Source organism: Ochotona curzoniae, unplaced genomic scaffold (genome assembly GCF_017591425.1).
Source record: "Ochotona curzoniae isolate NIBS_2020 unplaced genomic scaffold, NIBS_Ocur_1.0 contig_2982, whole genome shotgun sequence".
In the NCBI taxonomy this organism is placed as follows: Eukaryota; Metazoa; Chordata; class Mammalia; order Lagomorpha; family Ochotonidae; genus Ochotona; species Ochotona curzoniae.
This window is the reverse complement of record NW_024465673.1, coordinates 87,053-97,856: the sequence shown is the minus strand read 5'-3', so window position 1 is coordinate 97,856 and position 10,804 is coordinate 87,053.

Here is a 10,804-nt window from a genome sequence, read left to right as displayed (position 1 = left end):
CTAAAGGAAGGTGTGCACAGACCCCTGATATCAGGTCCAAGTCTTACATAGGACAGTCTGTGCCCACCTGTAACAGATACTTGCTCTCTGTGCACCGCCCCTCCCCCCGTCCTGTTTGGTAGACCTACACTGTCAATCAGCTTGTCTTTCTCCCCATCAGCCACTATATCCTGCTCCTTGAGTAACTAACCATGTGATGTCAAAAGGCCAATTAGACTTTTTTTCCCCCCCAGGATACTGAGTCTTGAGTGTTGTGATGTGAAGCAGGAGATTGAGCAAGTCACATCAACACTGGTCCCACGAGTAGCCTTTCAGTTCTCATCCACAGAGCTCTGCACCTGCTGCATCGTGCGTTGTGCACACTGGCTGCCTGACAGCACAATGGCACTTTCCATTTTTGGGTTCTGTCAGCTCACCTGTCTCTGATGTTTACCACAAAATAAATCTACCAGATGCACACTCTTTATCACGTTCTTTAAAAAAATTATCCATTTACTTTTATTTATTTTTTTCTATTTCTACTGTGATTAAAAGGAGAATGCTCATGTTGTTTTAATAAAAGTTGCTTGTCCACCAAACAAAATGTTGCAGAAAATGACTGGACATCTTTGACGTGTAAGCCTCAAACATATTGATGTTTTCAACAAATCAACTAAACGATAAAATTTTAAAAAGCTCAAAGTGAATGCAGAAATTGGCAGGAAGATCACAGTGCTTTACATTTTCACTGGCCTTTTAAACAATCGTTTTCCTTTTGCTTCCCGTGTTTATTTTTATCCATTGATTTTCCTTTTATGGATGAGACTCAGTTTCTTTCTTTTTTTTTTTTAAGATTTATTTTTATTATTTGTTTTATTGGAAAGGCGGATGTACAGAGAGGAGAGACAGAGAGGAAGATCTTCCATCCGATGATTCACTCCCCAAGTGAGCACAACGGGTCAATACTATGCCGATCTAAAGCCAGGAGCCTCTTCCGGGTCTCCCACGCGGGTGCAGGTTCCCAAAGCTTTGGGCCGTCCTCGACTGCTTTCCCAGGCCACAGGCAGGGAGGTGGAAGGGAAGCAGGGCTGCTGGGATTAGAACTGGCGCCCTTATGGGATCCTGGGCGTGCAAGGCGAAGACCTTTAACCACTTGCGCCACTGCGCCGGGCCCGAGACTCAGTTTCTGTAAAGAATATTCTAGCAAGCTTATCTCTCTGTTATGTTCTGGCACCTCATTCATATCCCCTGTGAACCACTGTTCTACTCCTATTTTCCTATGGATGTTGACACAGCAAGGGCCATTGTAGGCAATTATTTAAGTCTAGAGTAACATAGGGTTACCTGGCAAGCTTCCTAGAGGGTTGAAAGAGTAGGTTACTGCTGAGATTACCTGATGCAGCCTTGAGGGTCTTACCAAGGCAAACCAAAGGATAGCTGGTTCTCAGAGGCTCTGAACTTGAGGTGGAGCTGAGGCCAGGCAAATTACATACATATTGCTAGAGCAAGGCCATGAAGACGCTTCTTGCATCCTGAAGACCTCCACAGTCCATGAAGGTTGAAGGGCAAAGAATGCCCATTCAGGTCTTTCCTTTCTGCCGCCTTCTACTATTCATCTCTCAGTTGAAAGCAGCACAGATGGCAACCAGATCTTCTTTCTCCCTTTCTTCCTTCTCACCGTTGCCTGAAGCCAGAAGGGTCAAGTGGTTCCCATGACACAGCCTTTCGCATAAATCTCCATGTGCATCTGTTGCCTGGAGGGCATTGTCAGGTTGTGAGGCTCCTTACCTGTAACTGGAAGCCATCTTCAGAAGCCTAAGGGTGTGTGTTTTGGCAGGTGCCCCAGTGATGCTCTTACTGTGCACCACTCATCACATGCTCACCTGCATCAGCATCTTAGCCTCAGTTCTGTTGGTCCTTAAGGCTAGCAGATACCTTGGGATGAAGATTTTCCTGTGCCTTGTAGGGTATTTAACAGCACCCCATTTTCCCTACTCATGGGATGCCAGTGGCATCCTACAAATGTTTTTAAACACTGACATAATGTCATTGAGCATCAAAAAAATCACTCCAAATAAAAACACCTATCTTTCCTAGTCAGAAATGACGCTTTCCCTACCCTATAGGAAATTGCTAGAAACTGTGACTTCCTGAATCAACCCTTAATAAAGAAAAGCCAAAAATGAAGGAATTTGGGAAATCCTCTCTCCAGATGACAGTGTGTCTATGAATCTGTTTTCTGTACCAAGCTATTTCTGAGTGATAGTGATGGCTTACAATCCTTCTCTCTATACTACTTTATTATTAGTATTATTTCTTTTGCAAAGATTTATTTATTTTCATTGGGAAGTCAGAATCACAGAGAGAAGGAGAGACAGGCAGAAAGATCTTCTATCTGCTGGTTTACTACCCAAGTGGCTGCAATGGCTGGAGCTGAGCAGATGTGAAGCCAGGAGCCAGGAGCTTCTTCCGGGTCTCCCATGCTGGCGCAGGGTCTCAAGGCTTTGGGTTAGCATCTGTTGCTTTCCCAGGCCTCAAGCAGAGAACTGGATGGAAGTGGAGCAACCAGAGACACACTGGTGCCTATGTGGGATGGTGGGCATGCAAGGCAATGACTTTAGTCACTAGACTATTGCACCAGGCCCTCTCTGAATTTGAGACAAATTCAGACATTATTACTGAATTCCTAGAGTGAATCAAGTCAAAGATCATGTGTGTAAAAGGTTAATTATAAAGTCACTTTAGGGCCTGGCATGATAGCCTAGTGGCTCAATCCTTGCCTTGAATCTGCATGAGTCTCATTTGGGTGCCGGTTCATGCCCCAGAAGCTCCACTTCCCATCCAGCTTTCTGCCTGTGGCCTGGGAAAGCAGTAAAGGATGGCCCAAGGTCTTGGGAACCTGCATCCATGTGGGAGATGGAGGGGAGATCCTGGCTGCTGGCTTCCAATCGGTTCAGCTCCAGCTGTTGTGGCCACTTGGGGAGTGAAACAGGAGATGGAAGATCTTCCTCTCCTTCTCTCTGTATATCTATCTTTCCAATAAAAAGTCACTTTATATTTGTCACAACTATTGCTTCTTTTACCACCCTCCACCAGACAAGCATGCTGTGGGGGTGATGTTGCAAATTATGTGTCTAAGACACTTTTCTCTCCAGACAACAGTCTTGGAATCATCAAGCATGTGCATTTAACCCAAGTGTCTGGAGAAAAACTCTTAGAGGAAACTGATGGTGGTACCTGCTTTGGCAGTGCTGGTTTCCCAATGGTAACCAGAGGTTAGTCATTTTGTGAAAATGTTACATCAAGGTAAGAAAGCTCCAGTTTCTCTATGCAAGTGTGTTGCAGCGTGACTCTTTATCTCTTTTTAATTGTATCTTCAGGGTCTATCACAGGTTTAGAAACACAGGAAATATACAAGCAAGATTTGTATATTTATTTATTTTTTTAATTTTTTAATTTTTTTTTATTGTTGCTTACATTGTATTATGTGGTACAGTTTCATAGGCGCTGGGGATTCCCCCCACCCCTCACATACCCCTCCCCCCATGGTGGATTCCTCCACCTTGTTGCATAACCATAGTTCAAGTTCAGTTGAGATTCATTCCTTGCAAACACATGCCTAGCATAAAGTTCAGCGTCTTATTGTCCAGATAAGTTCAGTGGCCTCTTGGGGAGACCTTCTCTGGTCTGAAGGTAGGTCTAACAGAGTAAAGATCCGGTCAGTTAAAAGCCCCAACAAGACCTCAGAATCAATATACAACATTATGGAATTAATTGACATAGTATTGGGTAAACAATATGTTAAAAATAATGCAAGTTCCATTCTTCGAAACATCTGGGTTGAGACAGTATCAATGACAGGTTCAAAAAATAACAAACAACCAAACAAAAAATTACAGGTTAAATCAAGGCAAACATGTGGTATCTAACCTTTTGGGATTCACTCATTTCCCTTAGCATTATAGTTTCCAGTTGTGTCCATTTAGCCACAAAGAACTGCATTTTGTTTTTTTTAATAGCTGAGTAGTATTCCATGGAGTAGATGAACCAAAGCTTTCTTATCCAGTCTTCTGCTGATGGGCATTTCGGTTGCTTCCATGTTTTTGCAATTACTGATTGTGCTGCAATGAACATAGGGATGCATGTTGGTTTGTCGTAAATCAGGTGTTTTGGATATATTCCTAGGAGTGCTATTGCTGGGTCATATGGTATGCAGATTCCGAGTTGTTTGAGTGTTCTCCAGACTGATTTCCATAAAGGCTGTACCAATTTGCAGCTCCACCAGCAGTGGAGTAGGGTTCCTTTTTCCCCTCATCCTCGCCAGCAAGCGTCGTTGGTTTATTTGTTTTTATTGGAAAGTCAGATATACAGAGAGGAGGAGAGACAGAGAGGAAGATCTTCTGTGCGATGATTCATTCTCCAAGTGACTGCAGCGGCCAGTGCTGCACCGATCCGAAGCCAGGAGCCAGGAACCTCCTCCAGGCCTCCCACGTGGGTGCAGGGTCCCAAGGCTTTGGGCTGTCCTCGACTGCTTTCCCAGGTCACAGGCAGGGAGCTGGATGGGAAGTGGAGCTGCAGGTATTAGAACCGGTGCCCATATGGGATCCTGGCACATTGAAGTTGAGGACTGCAACTGCTAGGCCACTGCGCAGGACCCAAGATTCATTTATTTTAATTAAATACTCCCGCCTATCACCTTCAAAATCTAATTAGTGGTACTAAATGCTTATTGTGTCAAAGTGCACCAAATCAAACTGAAGGAGTTGGGGACCCATAGAGAACTAACTCCATTCTGTAGCACACAGAGGGAAGATTTCAGTTCATACGTTTCCTGCCTTCCCAACCAGCAGAACACAAATTGGTTAGGAAAGCAGGTGGACTTGTAATCCATTAAAACCTTAGCTGGCTTATGGAGTATCTTTCTCTTTCTCTCAGTTGAAATAGAAAATTTAAATTTTGGCTGCTTTCGAGAAACACAAAGGACAAAATGAATCAACTCTGGATTCTGAAAGACCTTTATGTTCTGTGGACTTGTTCTTTTGATGCTACCTTTATTTCACTTCCCAGGGCAAGTAACAGCAGCCAGTTCCAGGCCTCCTGAAGTCCAGCCGATAGCCGAGCCAGTTCTTGACTCATTGGTACTGACAGGGTGACATGCTGATTCAAAAGAGGCTGCAGAACAGACCCAATAGAGAAACATGGGAGGCCAAATCCTCAGAGCATGACCCTAACAGTCACTGTTAGCAGTTAGTTAGTCCCTGGGCGACACATCCTGCTTGACTGTGTATCAGTTACCCAAAGCAGGTTCTCATGGATATGGAACTAGCTGCTGTGGTGTTTCTCTGCCTAGGCAGGCTACATGTCTCATTGCAGCGAGAGTCCATTCAGTTCAAAGCGTGTGTTTTATCTGGTTGTCTGAGGTTGTTCTGCTTTAATGAAGCTCATGAGAGAAACAGTGAACCCATTTAAGATTTCAGTTTGTGAAGGAAAGAGGTTCATTTTAGTGTATAGTTTAAGAATGAGTGGGTCCCATTCGTTTGGCCTCTAATGATGGTGTTGTGGCTGGCACAGAGCATCTCATGACCAGAAATAGTACATATGCGGGCCTGGTATGGTGGTAGCCTTGTGGCTAAATCCTCACCTGAACACACAAGGATCCCATTTGGGCACAAGTTTCTTCCTACCTGCTCCACTTCCCATCCAGCTCCCTGCTTGTGGCCTGGGAGAATGGCCCAAGTCACTGGGATCTTGCACCTGAGTAGAAGACCTCGACGAAGCTGCTGCCTCCTGGTTTGGATCAGATTGGATCCAGCAGCTGTGCCCACTTGGGGAGTGAACCAGTAGACAGATCTTTCTCTCTCTGGCTCTCCTCTGTGATTCTGAATTTCCAGTAAAAATAAACAAATCTTTAAAAAAATAATAAAGAAGGGCCCGGTGGCGTGGCCTAGCGGCTAAAGTCCTCGCCTTGAATGCCCCGGGATCCCATGTGGGTGCCGGTTCTAATCCCGGCAGCTCCACTTCCCATCCAGCTCCCTGCTTGTGGTCTGGGAAAGTAGTTGAGGATGGCCCAAAGCTTTGGGACCCTGCACCCATGTGGGAGACCCGGAAGAAGCTCCTGGATCCTGGCTTCTGATCGGCATAGCATTGGCCGTTGTGCTCACTTGGGGAGTGAATCATTGGACGGAAGATCTTCCTCTCTGTCTCTCCTCTTCTCTGTATATCTGACTTTTCAATAAAAATAAATAAATCTTATAATAATAATAATAATAAAGAAGACTAAATCAATGAATAAATCATTGCTGAATGACAGGACCAAATTACTACCTATTCATATTAACTCTGAATGCAAATGGCCTAAAATCATTAATCAAATATCTTAGATTAGTAGACTGGATTAAAAAAACATGCCCATATATTTCTTGCCTACAGGAGATACATCCCACTAGCAAAGATCAGTGGAAACTATATTTCATGAATTTTTATGTTTTTGCTTTTATTTTCATTTCTCCAAAACAACTTTTGTTCTTATTAAATTCTTCACTGACTCATAGATCATACAGCAGCATCATTTTTTAAAGAAAGTTCTTGATTTTCATTTCTTCAGTGACACATGTCATTCAGTAGCATGTTATTTAACTTCATGGCATTATAAATTTCTTCTTTTCTTCCTGTTGTTGGTTTTGTTTGATGGCTTTTCACTTAAGGGGGTGTATAGTAACTGTGTACTGGAGACTATCATATCCACTGGCATGCTGTTTAACATCATGGCATTGTAAATTTCTATTTTTCCTCCTGTTGTTGATTTTGTTTCATGGCTTTTCACCTGGGGGGCATATATGGTGACTGTGTAAGGGAGCCCGTCATGTTCAGATGTGAGGATACAGTGCAGTGTGCATCTCTACTTCTGAATCGAGGATAGACTTCCAGTTAAACTGTTGGCTGTGTCTTGACCATGGGACACTGGACTCTCTGCCATTGTTCATGCCTGCAATGGTGGACTTATGACTATTAATTAGGAACTATGCTGTTGTAATGACATGGGGGAACTCAGTGGGAGGGGATTTAGGACAGAGTAAGGGAAATCCCGGGACTTATGGAACTGTATCATAAAATGATAAATATAATAATAATAAAAGGGAAAGAAGAAAATGAAGAGTAAATATGGTACTAAAAAACAGATTACAAACAATTAGCTTGTATTTAAAATTATAAAATATATTCTGGGTTGACATTGTGGTATAGTGAATGAAGCTGTAGCCTGCTATGCCAGCATCCCGTATATATTCTGTTTCAGCAGTGCCCTCATAATGCATCTGGTAAACTAGCGGAAGATGCTCCAAGTGCTTGCACCTCTGCACGCGTGTGGAGACCCAGATGAAACTTCTGGCTCCTGAATTTATCTTCCCCCGCCCTGGCCATTGTTGCCATTTGTGGAGTGTAACAGCAGATGGAAGATCTCTCTCTTTCTCTCTCTCTTTTTCTCTGTGTCTCTTCTCTCCCTGTAACTCTGTCAAGCAATAAATACATCTTTAAAATAAATATATTCTTAAGAATACATATTTGTTCAAAACAATGACAATAAACCTATGATCTGTTAGTAAAGGAAATAAAGCATATTTTAAAAGTCTAATGGGAAGTATATAATGGTTCCATATTTGCAAATGTCATTAGTATCATGAGTGAAAGCCAACTGAATTCTCATAACTGCTTTAATATTCAATGTTATTTAAAGAAAAATTCTAATAGAAGTAAAAGAATGCTTACTTAAGCAAAACAATAATTATTAGTAAATTTTAAAGATTTCCTTATTTTTATTGGAAAGCAGATTTATAGAGAGGAGAGACAGAAAGATCTTCCATCTGCTGGCTCCCTCCCCAAGTGGCTGCAATGGCTGGAGCTGAGCTGATCTGAATCCAGGAGCCAGGAGATTGTTATGGGTTTCCCATGAGGGTGCAGTGTCCCGAGGCTTTGGGCCATCTTCGACTGCTTTCCCAGGCCTCAAACAGGGATCTGGATGGAAAGTGGAGTATCTGGGACACAAACTAGCACCCATATAAGATCCTGGCTCATGCAAGGCAATGATTCAGCCATTGAGCCAAGGCACTGGGCCCAGGTATTGGTAATTTATTATTAATAGAAATGCCTTATTTTCCCTTTCTTGTAGACAGTCCAAGTCAGCAATGAACAACAACAACAAAAAATGTGGCTCTCAGTTGAAATTTAATTTATCATGCATTTGGTTATGGAATGCTTTTTCATTTTAACATTTAAAAAATGTTTACTCGTGAACACTTTAGGATGTATCTTTAGCAAAAATCCAAAGTTGGTGTAGAAGTGAGCCAAACAGGTAACTGTAAAAAGGTATTTTCAATACTCTGATTTTAAAATGTTGAAGGATATCTGGCCACATGCCAATGTTGTGACAAATAACATTAAGCCACTGCTTGTGACATTGACTTGCATTCTGGCTGCTTCACTCCCAGTCCACCTCTCCTGTTGATATACCTGGGAAGGCAGTGGAAGACAGTCCCAGGCCCTCAGCCCTCGCTTGTCATGGGAGTATGGCCCCAAGTGTACTGTAGTCATTTGGGGAGTGAACCTGAGAGTGTAAGATCTCTCTCCTCTCTCCTTTTGGCTTCTGCTTCTGTCTCTGTCACTTTGACTTCTAAATCAATCAACCAATCAATCAATGAATGCATAAATTACTAAATAAACTGGTTTCACACAAAAATGAAACTGGGGAAAGCAGGAATCTTTTAGTAATCTTTTGTGACTGTTAGTGTGGATGATTCATCTTTAGTAATACCTAAATTTTTTTGAATAGTTTGTTAATGGTTAAAGCCTGGAGTTTAAATTCACATAGACAAGCTTCTTGGCCTAATATTGCACATACCTTTTACTCAGCGACAATTTTGCACCAGTGTCGTTTGCTTCATTGAATTATGCAGATCTTCAAAATGTTGACATGTTTTATTAACCAGTATGAAAACATTCACCTATTAATATCACCTAACAGAAGTAAAATAGTCTTTAGGACTTTTGTTTATAATAATTTTTGTTTATATAAAAAGTCTTAAATATTATATACTGATCTTGTATATTGTTGGTGAGGATATAAATTATAATGGGCACTATAGAAAACAGTATGGAAAATAAAAAAAGAAAAAAACCCTAGAAATCGACCCACTAAATGATGCAGGGCTCCCACCAATGAGTCATTCCCAAAAGACATAAACTCATGGTGTCAAGGAAATACCTATTTCATCATGCACGGTTCACAAAAGGCAAGATATTAGGTCAACCTAGGTGTCCACCGTCAAAGGAGCAAATAGGATGTAGTATATATGCACAGTAAAACTTTATTCAATTATGAAAACAATGAATTTTTGTTTACAGCAAAATGGACTGAACTAGAGGCTGTAATATGCCAAGAGAATTAGTTGAGACATGAATGTGGAAACTGAAATTTAAGAAAAAGAAAGAAAAAAAATGGCAGGCCCATTTCTTTTCTTCTTCTTTTAACGACAACCTTATTGAGGTAAAATACACATAGCAAAGTTAATGCATTTAGAGTAAAATTGAATAAGTTTTGGAATACTCACAGCATTGTACAATCGTTATTGCCAGCCTCCCTGTGGAACATATCTGTCACTTTGGGAAGATAGTGGTCACTCCTTTGTGGTCACTCCCTGTCCTCCCCGCATTTCCTGGGAGTTAGTTATCTTCTTTCTGTCTCTGTGACTGTTTTTTCTTTTCTATCAAAATAGATTTTTATAACCTGCCCATTTTCTGCCAATCTTTTTAAGATACATTTTTTTTTTTCAAAAAGCAGAGCAGCAGAGAAGGAGACACAAAGAGGTGTCCCTCGCCTATGTCCCTCCCCAACCTCCCCAAATGCTGTCTCATTCTCAGTTGCCTCCAGAGCAGGAGCCAGGCATCCCAGCAGTGCCTGACATTGTTCTGCTGGTGTTAGCTGGAGCCAGGACTGTCCATTTAGTCTCAGCAGGCTTTGTTAGCCTTGAGAAAGTTTAAAGCCTGGGACTTGATGGCTCCCTGTTTTTGGTTATGCTCTCTGCTTTGTGCCAGATAAGTGTTAACAAAAGCCTCCTTTCACTGTTAGAGGTAGGAGCATTCCCACATACCATACAACTATTTTCTTGTTTAAGCCCTCCCAACTTGCTGCTCAAAATTTTCCTCCAAATCATGTCTTTTTTTTTTTTTAATCTTTGGCATGTCCTTTTTAGTCTTTTAAAATTTTTAGTACTGTAAAGGGAACAGATTTCATGTCTTCCACAGGCACAGGTCCAAGAAGACAAGCTCACTGTCCTTGCCGTATGCTACACACCCCTACAACCCTCCTTCCTTTCCTGTACTTCAACAGTATCTGCACAGTCAGCATTCTAATCTACTCTATTCACAGGCTTGGTGGAGTTTTTGACTCTTTACTGCAGTCCATCAAGGTTGAATTCCTCACTAGTTGAAATTCCTCACTGGGGTCTTATTCAAAAGCAAATAGCTCTTGGGACTCAGAGCTAAAGGAATGTGAACAAATGCATCTTCTACATCTAAGATGTTATTGTATCCTCTGGCAAACTGGCCCACAGACCCTAAGGACTGGCTTCTATGCAATGGTGAATAGGCTGATCTGCTTCATTCATACCTATAAGGTCCTGTATAAACATACACTCTTTAGATCCAGGTTTCTTAATAGGTCACATAAAGATGTGGGACCTATACATGGTCTGATTAATTTCTAAGGAGGCTCATTAAGACTGTAAGATTCTAGCTCTTGCTTCGAGTCTCTGGTGACATTTCATAACTATGG